The sequence below is a fragment of the Scyliorhinus torazame genome, chromosome 14 (genome assembly GCF_047496885.1).
Source record: "Scyliorhinus torazame isolate Kashiwa2021f chromosome 14, sScyTor2.1, whole genome shotgun sequence".
Lineage (NCBI taxonomy): Eukaryota > Metazoa > Chordata > Chondrichthyes > Carcharhiniformes > Scyliorhinidae > Scyliorhinus > Scyliorhinus torazame.
The window spans coordinates 85982829-85995001 of NC_092720.1; the positions used below are offsets into that span (position 1 = coordinate 85982829).

The 12173-nt window shown below is 44.5% G+C and overlaps 1 long non-coding RNA gene across 2 annotated transcripts in view; it reads left to right on the plus strand.

Annotated features, from left to right (window-relative positions):
• Positions 1-9210, plus strand: part of LOC140389314 (uncharacterized) — a 144138-nt gene extending 134928 nt beyond the window's left edge. The window contains exons 4-5 of one of the 2 annotated variants that reach the window (XR_011934338.1): positions 2532-2613; positions 9134-9210. This is a non-coding gene — a long non-coding RNA (uncharacterized lncRNA). The remainder of the gene's footprint in view (positions 1-2531; positions 2614-9133) is intronic. The other variant, XR_011934337.1, reaches the window with a different exon arrangement.
• Positions 9211-12173: the final 2963 nt, after the last annotated feature.

Sequence of the window (12173 nt, forward strand, 5' to 3'; positions counted from 1 at the left end):
TATTATTTTTTAAAAAAATTTAGATTTTTTTAAATGAATTCATTTTTTCCAATTAAGGGGCAATTTAGTGTGGCCAATCCACCTAGCCTGCACATTTTTGGGTTGTGGGGGCGAAACCCACGCAAACACGGGGAGAATGTGCAAACTCCACACAGACAGTGACCCAGAGCCAGGATCGAACCTGGGACCTCGGCGCCGTGAGGCTGTAGGGCTAACCCACTGCGCCTCCATGCTGCCCTGCATGCTATCATCATAACAGTGACTCTGTAGCATCAACTGACTGGGGTGGCTGGTTAGGAAGAGGGGAACCATTTAGACTTGATGAAGCAGCCGTCAAGTAGATGACCATCCCGGCTTACTCACTCTTCCAATTCCTCCATCGGGCAGGAGATATAAAAGTCTGAGAACACGCACAGACTCAAAAACACTGTTCCCAGACTCCGAAATGACCCTCTTATGGACTGACCTCATTAACACTACAGCCCTGTTTGCTTCACCCGATGCCGGTGTTATGTAGTTACATTGTATAGCTTGTGTTGCCCTATTATGTATTTTTTAAAATTTTCTTTGCTTTTCATGCGCTTAATGATCTGTTGAGCTGCTCGCAGAAAAATACTTTTCATTGTACCTCGGTATACGTGACAATAACCAAAATCCAAAAGTGCAATCCAAAATCCATCTGTCCTGCCTATTGAATGCCAATGTTAGCGCCACGAGTGAACATCAACACCAAGGAGTGATTCATATTGTAATCGTCTTCAAGAGGAAAAATTATGAGGGAGTTGGGTTTCATGGTGGTATGAGTGTACTTTTCTGTGGAAGGTTGCTACTTGGGCTAAACTGACTTTCTCACATGCTCTGAGCTTTGTGATTATCTCTTTTGAGCCTTGATATTAAGTGCTTGCTAGAAATTGCCCAGGAGAGTTTATTATTTGCCATTATGGTGGCCCACCAATGACACAAAGTGGGATCAGCTGCCAGGGCCAAATTGCAGGGTCTTGCAATTGGTAAGTTGGGTTCAGTCCATGACAGAGGAAACCTAAACCTTCCTTATGGGGCTCAGAGAAGAGCTGCTCTTCATGTTTTCCAGTTTAGGCATTTACAGATTGTGGTAGTACCAGGTATTGCGGTACCTAAGAGGCTGATGACCATTGGTTAGACCCAGGAGTCTACCATTGGCTGTTGTTACGTAGCTCCGCCCTGACAGGCGGAGTATAAGAAATTGTGCTGTCCCAGCAGCCTTCACTTTCTGTCCTGAAACTGCTGGGGAACAAGTTCTAGTCGATTAAAGCCTTCAGTTATGAAATCACTTCGTCTTGAGTGTAATTGATCGCGTATCACTGATAGCAACTTTTTTCCACATCGTCTTCACTCAGTAGGAATGCCATTGTAATTTCATCCAAGTATGTCTAACTAAAATCCCAGATTGTATGTGTAAAAAACAATGACAGCAACTTTAGACAGATGTTCTTCCACCTACTCTGTCGAAGAGGTTAAAACATTGTGTAGAATTAACTCTCTCTGCTCCAGAACATTTAAGTCAACTAAGTAATATTAACCCCACCCATTTCTGCTAGGATGTTAGGGTTATAACACATCCTTATGGTCTGAATGTATAATATAGTGGGACTTGCATTTTTATAAAGGCAGTGGGCTGGATTCTTCGATTGCCGAAGGCAAAATTGCATTCGACGATTTTCCGGAGAATCGGCTTTGACGCCAAAATCGGGGGCGGCGCCATTTTTTGGATGCTCAGCCCTCTCAAAAATGGCATCGTCACTGAGTACACTGCAAGCCATTGGAGCGTCACCAGTGGCCCTGCCTCGATGCTCCGCCCCTGATGGATAACTTCCTGACGGTGTAGGGCGCATGTCCTCTCAGTTTTCGGGGACCTCGCGTTCCGACTCCAGACTGTGTCCAGCGTCTCCACAGTCGGGGGGGGGGGGGGGGGGGGGGGGCAGAGGGAGCCGTTATGCTAGCTAGGGATGCTTCGGCGGGGGGGGGGGGGGTTGGAAGGACTGGTGGGGGGTGATTCGGGGGTAGCGAGGGAGGTTACAGGGGGGCACTATCTGACAGGCCGGATCCGCGTGTGCCCGGCGCCATATTGTACAGCACACCCACTGCAGGTCACCGCTGTACGTATGTGCGGCCACGGACCTGCCAATTCTCCGTCCGTATCTGCAGCTAAAGCTGGGGGCTTTACGTGGCGCGGCTGCTAGCCACACACTGGGAGGAGCATCAGTGTGGGGGTGGTGCCACTTTTTTGGTCGCAAGACGAGACATATGCTCCGGGCATAGCCTCAAAATCGGAGAATCCAGCCCTCTGTCTACATTCACATTTAGGCTTTATTGGTCTTATAAAACATTGTATATATTTGCCTGCATTATGCATTAAATCAATGCAACATAGGTCAGAATAATGTTCTGTTTCATAAATAAAAAGCAATTGATGTTAATTACTATTATGGTGCACAAATTATTTTATGAAAATTTCACCTTGTTTTTCTTTTCTTTTGTGGCATCAAAAATAGAAACCATACAAGCAAGACAAATGATTGAGATCACGTCTCAAACATGATGAAATATATAGGCCTTAGAAACTGCAATTCAATGGTTTGTATATTTAGTTTTGATATACAACCAATGTCAATTCATTTATCCCGATTTGCTGTTCAATTCTTATGTTTCTGGGTTAAATTATACCATGTATTTCTCAATAATACGCTGTCAAAAATCTGTGGCTAACGTATTGCGAAACAAGATCATGTGATACCATCGAACTTCAAATCAGATGTCGCTGTCATCTTCATTAACCTTTCATTCATGCTAATGCCATGTCCACAGTACAATAGCCACAACAAATAGTAAAAAGTAATTAGAATGTACAATTGAAAAATAAACTACAGATGTAATAAACAAATGTTCAGTAATGTGCTTAAAACGTTAATAGAGCCTGGCAGTTGTGTTGATTCTTATAAACCAATTGAGCATTCTCTCCTGATTCATGATGAAACCAGAACCACTCAACTGAATTATTGGCTAAGAAGGCATTTTCTGCCATCCATTATTTCACCTGGACATAACTGAGTAATTGTACAGTTTACTTTGCCTTCAATATTCATATATCAACTGTTGAGCCATAAACTCTGAGAAACGTGCAAAGTTATTGGGATATCACCTGGCAGTCTTATCATAACAAGCAAACATTTTTTTAATAGAATATTTTTCCCTAATTAAGTGGCAATTTAGCGTGGCCAATCTACCTACCCTGCACATCTTTGGGTTGTGGGGGCGAAACCCATGGAGACACGGGGAGAATGTGCAAACTCCATACGGACAGTGACCCAGAGCCGGGATCGAACCTGGGACCTCGGCGCCTTGAGACAGCAGTTCTTACCACTGCGCCAACGTGCTGCCCAACCGATACCCAGTCTTGAGCTGCTGGATCTTTTCCAGTTATTTATCCGCACTTGGTGACTCTCTCTTCCCTTTTTATACATTTTTCCCAACCTAATCAAAAATGTTGTCATCTTTTAGTCTTCCGTTTTTTAAAATATGTAAATACTGAAATGACATTACCTGTCCTGTTCACGAGGTTTTATGACTTGTCTGTTTTCTGTTTTAATGGGGGCATTTAATTACAAAGTAAGCTTTGTTATGTATATAATAAATAAATAAATAATCTTTTTTAAAAAAATATATTTTATTCAAGATTTTTTGGCCAAACATAACAGTACACAGTTTTTCTTTTTAACAACAATAAAGCAATATAAATAACAGTGGCCAGTTTTAAACAAATAAATAAATAATATATAAACAAAAACTAAATGGCAACTGCCTTATCAAAAATAGTTACTCTACAAAAGTACAATCTAACAGCCCAATATACATTACCTAAAACAAATGCCTATACACATACAATGACATCCCTGAGAGCCCTCCCGGGTCCTCCCCTCCCCCCCCCCCCCCCCCCTCCCACCTGGGTTGCTGCTGTTGCCTTCTTTCTTTTCCATTCCCTCTATCGTTCTGTGAGGTAGTTGACGAACGGTTGCCACCACCTGGTGAACCCCTGAGCCGAACCCCTTAATACGAACTTTATCCATTCTAGCTTTATAAACCTGCCATGTCATTTATCCAGGTCTCCACGCCCGGGGGTTTGGCTTCCTTCCACATAAGCAATATCCTGCGCCGGGCTACTAGGGACGCAAAGGCCAAAACATCAGCCTCTCTCGCCTCCTGTACTCCCGGCTCTTCTGCGACCCCGAATATAGCCAACCCCCAGCTTGGCTCAACCCGGACCTCCACCACCTTCGAAAGCACCTTCGCCACCCCCACCCAGAACCCCTGTAATGCCGGACATGACCAGAACATGTGGGTGTGATTCGCTGGGCTTCTCGAGCATCTCCCACACCTATCCTCTACCCCTAAAAATTTACTGAGCCGTGCTCCAGTCATATGCGCCCTGTGTAAAACCTTAAATTGTATCAAGCTTAGCCTGGCACACGAGGACGATGAGTTTACCCTACGTAGGGCATCAGCCCATAGCCCCTCTTCGATCTCTTCCCCCAACTCTTCCTCCCATTTCCCTTTCAGCTCATCTATCATGATCTCCCCCTCGTCCCTCATTTCCCTATATATATATCCGACACCCTACCATCCCCCACCCACGTCTCTGAGATCACTCTATCTTGCACCTCCTGCATCGGAAGCTGCGGGAATTCCCTCACCTGTTGCCTCGCAAACGCCCTCAGTTGCATATACCTAAACGCATTCCCTTGGGGCAACCCATACTTTTCCGTCAGCGCTCCCATACTTGCAAACGTCTCATCCAGGAACAGATCTCTCAGTTGTACTACCCCAGCTCTTTGCCATACTCCAAATCCCCCATCCATTCTCCCCGGAACAAACCTATGGTTATTTCTTATCGGGGACCGCACCGAGGCTCCCGTCCTTCCCTATGCCATCTCCACTGCCCCCAAATTTTTAGTGTTGCCCCCACCACTGGGCTTGTGGTGTATTTCTTCGGTGAGAACGGCAATGGTGCCGTCACCATTGCTTGTAGGCTGGTCCCCTTGCAGGACGCCCTCTCCAATCTCTTCCACGCCGCTCCCTCCCCTTCTCCCATCCACTTACACACCATTGAGATATTGGCGGCCCAGTAATAATCGTTTAGGCTCGGTAGTGCCAGCCCCCCCCCATCTCTACTACGCTGCAAGTCTTCCCGGCCCACACAAATAAATAATCTTTTTATTGTCACAAGTAGGCTTACATTAACACCGCGATGAGGTTACTGTGAAAAGCCCCACGTCGCCACATTCCGGCGCCTGTTCGGATACACGGAGGGAGAATTCAGAATTCTCAGCTGGTACGGGAATTGAACCCACGCTGCTGGCCTTGTTCTGCATCACAAACCAGCTGAATTAAGTCACCTTTGTTCCTCTTTTTGATTAGTTGTCAGGGTTATTACTCTCCTTGTTCCAAAATCCAAAAATATTCTTCGAACCTTTTCACTGAAGCTTTGCTGAAGATATTTTCCTTTTGCCGATTGGTGTTTATTCCCAAATACCTTAGCTACCATAGCTGAACATCATTTCAGAAAACCACATCCAATAAATTCGTCATCATCAATCATTGTAAGAGAGATAATTCTGCCAGAAAAAATAAAATGCTAAGTGTTATTATCGTAGCATATGATAATAACATAGCTATTTGCTTTGTTTCATGAATTTTGCGACACTATATCAACAAATCATTACTTTCTATCTGAAAGGACTATTCAAGTGAAGCGATGGAAGAATAATATCCAGGAGTGAAATCAACTGCATAACGGCTGGGCAAACTTTAATCTCTATAATGCAGCTTGAATTTAAAAGAAGGATTTCGTTTTAATCAACCTATAAACAATAATAGTACCTCAATCGATATTTAGAATTGCACTTCTCAAAAATGACATTGCAGATGAAATTGAAGATATTTCCTTTTTATTTCTCCCAGCTGAAACCACAAAAGCTTGGGCCAGGAATTTACTGCTCCTGTCATAAATATTATAGATCAGTGCCAGATGTTTGTGACACCAAGCTTCGTGAGGCTTCTTTCCCTTGTTTTTCCCTTGTGTGAATTGGCCAACCCGCTTTGTAGCCCCAACTTTCAGGCAGTATATGGCCACTGCTGGACTGCAGCCAATCCCTGAAGAAAAGGTTATGGAGGCTGGACTGAAGCTAAGTCCAGTGTGTTGGCATACCCTGGCTGGCAGCAAAAAGAGTGATGAGAGTGGGGTTGGGGGGGTGGCGAGGGGGAGGGGTTTCTGGTTTGAGAGGCCAGGGTGGGAAGGGGGGGGAGGCGGTGAGAGATAGAGTTGAAGGGGGAGATGATGTCCTGGTGGAGGGAGGCTGCCCCTGACAGGCACAGGTAATCCCCCAAAGGAAGTCTTGCCCAACACCAGCCGGCCACGACCTTGCCGAGTAAACGCTGCGAATGTACCCATTTCCCTTGTGTCTCCCCCTGCCAGAAGTAAAATAGTGGAGAAGGTGGAATGATGCATTTAAGTGGCCATTAATTGCTTACCTAAGGGCCTCGATAGGCTGAAGGGAGGCAGAAAACCCGGCACCCTCACTGTCCCCTGTAAAATAGGAGACAGACCCTAGACAAGCAGGTAGGCAGGGAGAAGGTCATGTGCTGAATTTTACAAGCCTCCTTCATTCAAACACGCAGACATTTAGGGGGATCGGGGTGGGGGGGGGGGGGGGGAGTGGAGGGGCAGAATGGCATTAAATCCAGCCCAATCTTTCAGCTCTGCAAGCTTACATCAGATTGGACTAAGACTGTAATGATGTCTGGAGGTGAATGATCCTGGCGGAACTCAAAGGCACAATTAGCAGGCTGTTGGTTAGTACCTGTTGTTTGAAAGCACAGTCCAAAACATCTTCCATCACTTTTCTGATGATTAAAAATAGGTTAATGGGTCAGTAATTGGCCAGTTTCCATTTCTCCTGCCTTTTTTAGATAGTTCATGCCTGGAAAAATTTCTAATTTTGCTGTGTACATGCCAGTATTATAGCTGTACTGGAACAGTTTGGCTAAAGACATGGCTAATTCTGGAGTTTAATTCCTCAGTATGGCAACTAGGATGTTGCTGGAGCCCATTGCCTTTGCTACATCCCATGCATTCAGTTATCTTTTGAGAGTATGTGGAGTAAATCAAATTAGATGAAGACTAACTTGTGATGATGGAATCCTATGGAGAAGGCCAAGGTGGATCATCTACGAGGCACAACATCGTGGGCCGAAGGGCCTGTTCTGTGCTGTATTTTCTATGTTCTTTGTACTTCTGGCTGAAGATAGTTGTACACGCTTCAGCCTTGTCATTTGCACTGATTGGCTGGGATTGGAATGTTCGTGGTGACTCCGCCTCTCATTAGCTGTTTAATCGGCAACCACCATCCACAAGTAGATGTGTCGGGCCTAAAGAGATTTGGCATGATCTGTTTGTTATGGAATCTCTTAGCCCAATGAAATGCTGCTTCTGCTGGTTAGAATGCATACAGTCCTCTTTCCTATCTTCCCCAGGTTAAGTGGCATCTCATTTTTAGGTATCCCTGGTACTGTTTTGACATGTTGTCCTGCACTCCTCATTAAACCAGAATTGATCCCTTGGCTTGATGATAATAGTACAGTGATGGATATGTCAGACCATGAGGTTAAAGATTGTGGTGGAATACAATTCTGCCATTGCTGATGACCCATAACACCTCATGGTTGCCTACTTGTGTTGAGGATGTGGTCAAGTAGGTTTTTTCCCTCGTGTTGGTACTCTCACCATCTGCAGCAAACTCAGCCTGGAAGCTGTGTTTGTGTACATCTGATTAACTACACGAACAGCTTTGCAATTATCCGGTGTTCAAAATAAGGCCAACTAATCTCATTGCACAGCTAGCTGGGTGCATCTTTTGTGGTTTTCCTCACACTCTAATTTCGAATAACATTGGAATTAATGAATGGCCTCGCAAATTATTATCAAAGAATATGGATGTTATTTTGGTTTCAATTGTCACCAACCCCTAGTGGTTACATGCATGTGCATCACTGCCAATTTAAAAAAAGACATTCATGAGATGTGTGTTGCTGGCAAGGCCAGCATTTGCTGTCCATCCCTAATTGCCCTTGAGCTCAACCATTTCAAAGGGCAATTAAAAGTTAACCGCATGATTGTAGACTCTGGACAAATGCAGGCCAGACCAACTTAACAATGGCAGATTTCCTTCTGCAATGTTTTTTGTTACAACAATCAACAATGGTTTCATGGTCATTATTAGACTTCTAATTCCAGGTTGTTATTGAATTCAAATTATGTCATCTGCTTTTGTGGGATTGGAACTTGGGTCCCCAGAGCATTACCCTGGATCTCTGGAATTATTAGTAAAAATACCTCTGTGCCACCATGCCCTTTATACAACCAATGCAGAGAATAGGTTGCTTTTATATTCCTTGCTGCTAGTAATACTGAAATGTAAATGCAATTCGGTGGATGCGTGGTTCGAAAACTGTGGGAGTCTCCCAGCAGGAAACTGACAGGACCAGGTCAACAACCCATTTTACACCTCACCCATTGTACTTTCCACTGATATCAATGAGAAGCACAATGAAGCACAGTGTGATAAAGTGACCAGACCCAATTTTAATTCCAGGTTTACTCTGGGCAGGTTAGGTTCATAGAATCATAGAATTTATAGTGTAGAAGGAGGCCATTTAGCCCATCGAGTCTGCACCGGCCCTCAGAAAGAGCACCCTACCCAAGCCAGCACCTCCACCCTAGCCCCGTAACCCAATAACCCCACCCAACCTTTTTGGACACTAAGGGCAATTTAGCATAGCCAATCCACCTAACCTGCACATCTTTGGACTGTGGGAGGAAACCGGAGCACCTGGAGGAAACCCACGCCGACACCGGGAGAAAGTGCAAACTCAACTCCACACAGACAGTAACAGGTTGAAATAATCCTGTGTTGCTTTGTTTGATTAAATGTTTAATTGTTGCACATGATTTGTTTAATGGCCTGCAGCAGAGTGGAAATGAATTGAACAATAAAATCTGCATTCTTACTATCGCTAATTCTTATTCTTTTTTTAATTCCAGGGATAAAATGTGGAGAGATAGCAGAGTGAACATCTGGGGCGAAATTCTCCTACCCGCCCCGCCACATTTCTGCGCCGACCGGCCGGCGGGAGTCTCCGTAACACCGGCCGGTCAATGGGGTTTCCCATTGTGGGGCAGCCCCACGCCGTCGGGAAACCCCCCGGTGCCGGCAAAATGGAGACTCCCGCCGGCGGAGAATGACGCCCCAGATCCCAAATTACTGCTTTATTCAGTCTGGATAAAACTGAAATTACTTTATTTTTAAGCTAATCCAATCTATTACAACACAATCTTGAAATGGAGCAATGTCAATCAGTTTCCAGTTGATAAGATCTTATTTTAAGTGGTCTAATTTATTCTGCCACATTCAGCATCCTCCAGCACAATCAGTACAAAATTCTTTAGCAAGAAAGCAAGACAGACACAAAAAGCCCATGTCCAAATCTCCTGACATGCCAAATAAATCAAGTAAAGCTTCTTCCTCATAAGTTTCTGGAAATTTCCTAAGTTTGCCAGTTTTGGAATATTTGCCATCTTGCTGTAAAGTTTTTTAAAGAAGATTGTTCCATTAATCTGACACCTTTGACACTTATTCCATGCTTGAGCCAGCGAATGATTTTATGAGCAGGCTCTCCCTCCTCCCAGGGATCCCAGCATTCATCAAACCCATGTACTGTTACTTTTACTCTTGTTTTGCAGAACCAGCAGCTAACCCTCCTGACATCTGGTTGAATGGTAAAGGAGCTTGACAATTGTCCCACTGAGAGATGGGTAGAAGAATGAGCATCTTGATGATTAATTCCACCCCCTTGCCATTCCCGTGATAAGAATTCATGAAAGGAAAAAGTACCATACTCACCACCACAATTTACCATTTTTCTTCTCCAATTAACATTGGTCCTTTACATTTGCTCCCCTCTCTCGCTCCCCTTTATTTACCTTTGCCTCACTCCTCTTTCCTTGTTTTTTTTCCTTTTCCCTTTCTTCTCTCTTTCTCACCTCCCTCTCACTCTTCCATTCCCTCTCATTCTACTTTTTTCTCTTCCCTCTTTCCCTTCCTCTTTCTTAGTTGCATCCTTGTTATAATTATCCATTTGCCCTGGAACCCTGCTGGACCTGACTTAATCATTGCATCGGCATACCTTAAGAGATCAATTGAGCGTTACTTAAAAAATGGCAAGGGTTACAAATTTCCAAGTAAATTTCAAATGAAGAAAAACAATAAAAATAGTTTTAAGCTTCTAGGATTGTAAAACAGTAAAGCTGCTACTTGAAACAAAACTGCTTGGAATACTGCCTCAGAATGTTTTGAAACTATTCACAGTCCATTGCAATATGTAGCCAACCACTGGAGATTGTAATTGCATGCTGGTATGAGGTTAGAATGCAAAATTTGGAAAATTTACAAGGTGAACTTAATACTAGAGCAATGCATTCATTTTGATATGAGCTTGTCAGCAACAGCAGAGAGCAGCTTCAAGTGTCAATCAACCTTGGAAGGCAAACGAAAAATCACCAGACTGGAAATTGAATATTCAGATTCAATTTTATTGAAACTATTTAGAGTGAAGAGTTGTATTCTTGGTTTCATGTGACATCTGTTCTATAATGAAATGTGAATGTATAAAAAGGGTCAAATTAATGTTGTTACCTAAAGAAATTGCTTGACTTTAGCCCTGGGTACGATTCAATTCAAGTCATTTGGTTTATTTTAAATTATATTTAGAAATGACTGACAGGCAAAAAACACATTGGCCAAGATATCTCGGTTTTCCTTTCCGCCATCGAAAAATCAGGGGTGGGGGAAGGGGGCAGGAAGGAAGTCCCGCATTAAATAGCTGCTATCCAATCTGAGTAGCCAGCACTCTCTCCGCTCCCTGCAGCGACAAGAGCCGCAGTGGACAGAAGAGGAAGTGCATAAAGATGACAGAGCCTAAGTCCTGGGTTTTCAGGGTCCCATGGTGGGGAGGGAAGGGACGTACTGGCAGTGTGGAAGGTGGGGTGATTGGGGTGCTCAGGGAAAGGTGTCCCCGCTCCCCTTATCGCAATTCCCACCTGAGGCCTAAGCCCAATCATTTTTAGGTTTCTACCAGGCTCAGGAAATCCACTCACCAGCCGAAGAATTGAGGCTACATGGGAAACAACCCTTAAGCAGCCAATAATTGGCCACTTAAGAGCCTCAATTGGGGCACGGTAGGCAGCCCTCCTGAAGCCTTGCCACTCCAGCGTAAAATAGCTGCGAGGTCAGGGTGGATGGGAACCCAGGGAGAAACCCATTCCTTCTAAGGGCACTCTCAAGCTGCCTGAAAACCCACCAGGTTTATTTTTGCAACAAAAGATACCCTGATCTTCAGGCAGTCACACCGCTCAAAATCTATTGAATAGCTGACAATGTCTCATCTGTGCCTCCTTTAGGGTTGCTAACTGTGAGTAAATGTGTTTCTAGAGGTTTCATCACATGACTGGCCTCCACATTCCAGACACCAGTTGACCCCCCCCCAACACCTTCCATCCACCATCTTCAGTATTTCTGTATTGAGAGAAATGTTCAAATAAAATTGTAAAAAGAATGTTTAATGTCCCTATAATTTTTCTGTGTCATTGCACACAGTAGCCTGGAGATTGATCTTCAATTCCTGGAGACTCCAGGCCAATTCTGGAGGTTTGGCAACTCTAACTGTTGTAGCACATCAGCAGGCGCTATCTAACAACAAAAAAGTGGCCATTCAAGGTGGGATAAAAGTGGTTATTCTTGACACTTGTAGCGCTGGGAATGACTCCCCTGTCTAATGGCAGTCTGGTTTTTTGGGGGGCCTCGACGGGGGTTGCTCCACCGAGGCTGTACTCCACCGCATTTCCAAGCACTGAGCACTGACGAGCTCCGACGAGCGGAACTCCTCACTGAAGATAGAGATTGTGATGCCATTTTTAAAGGCACCCTGATCTCTTCCCCCCCCCCTCCTCCACACGACCCACAGACACCCCAAATGGCCTAACTCATCTGTTAGGCTGACACCTAGGTGGCACTATCAGGGTGCCC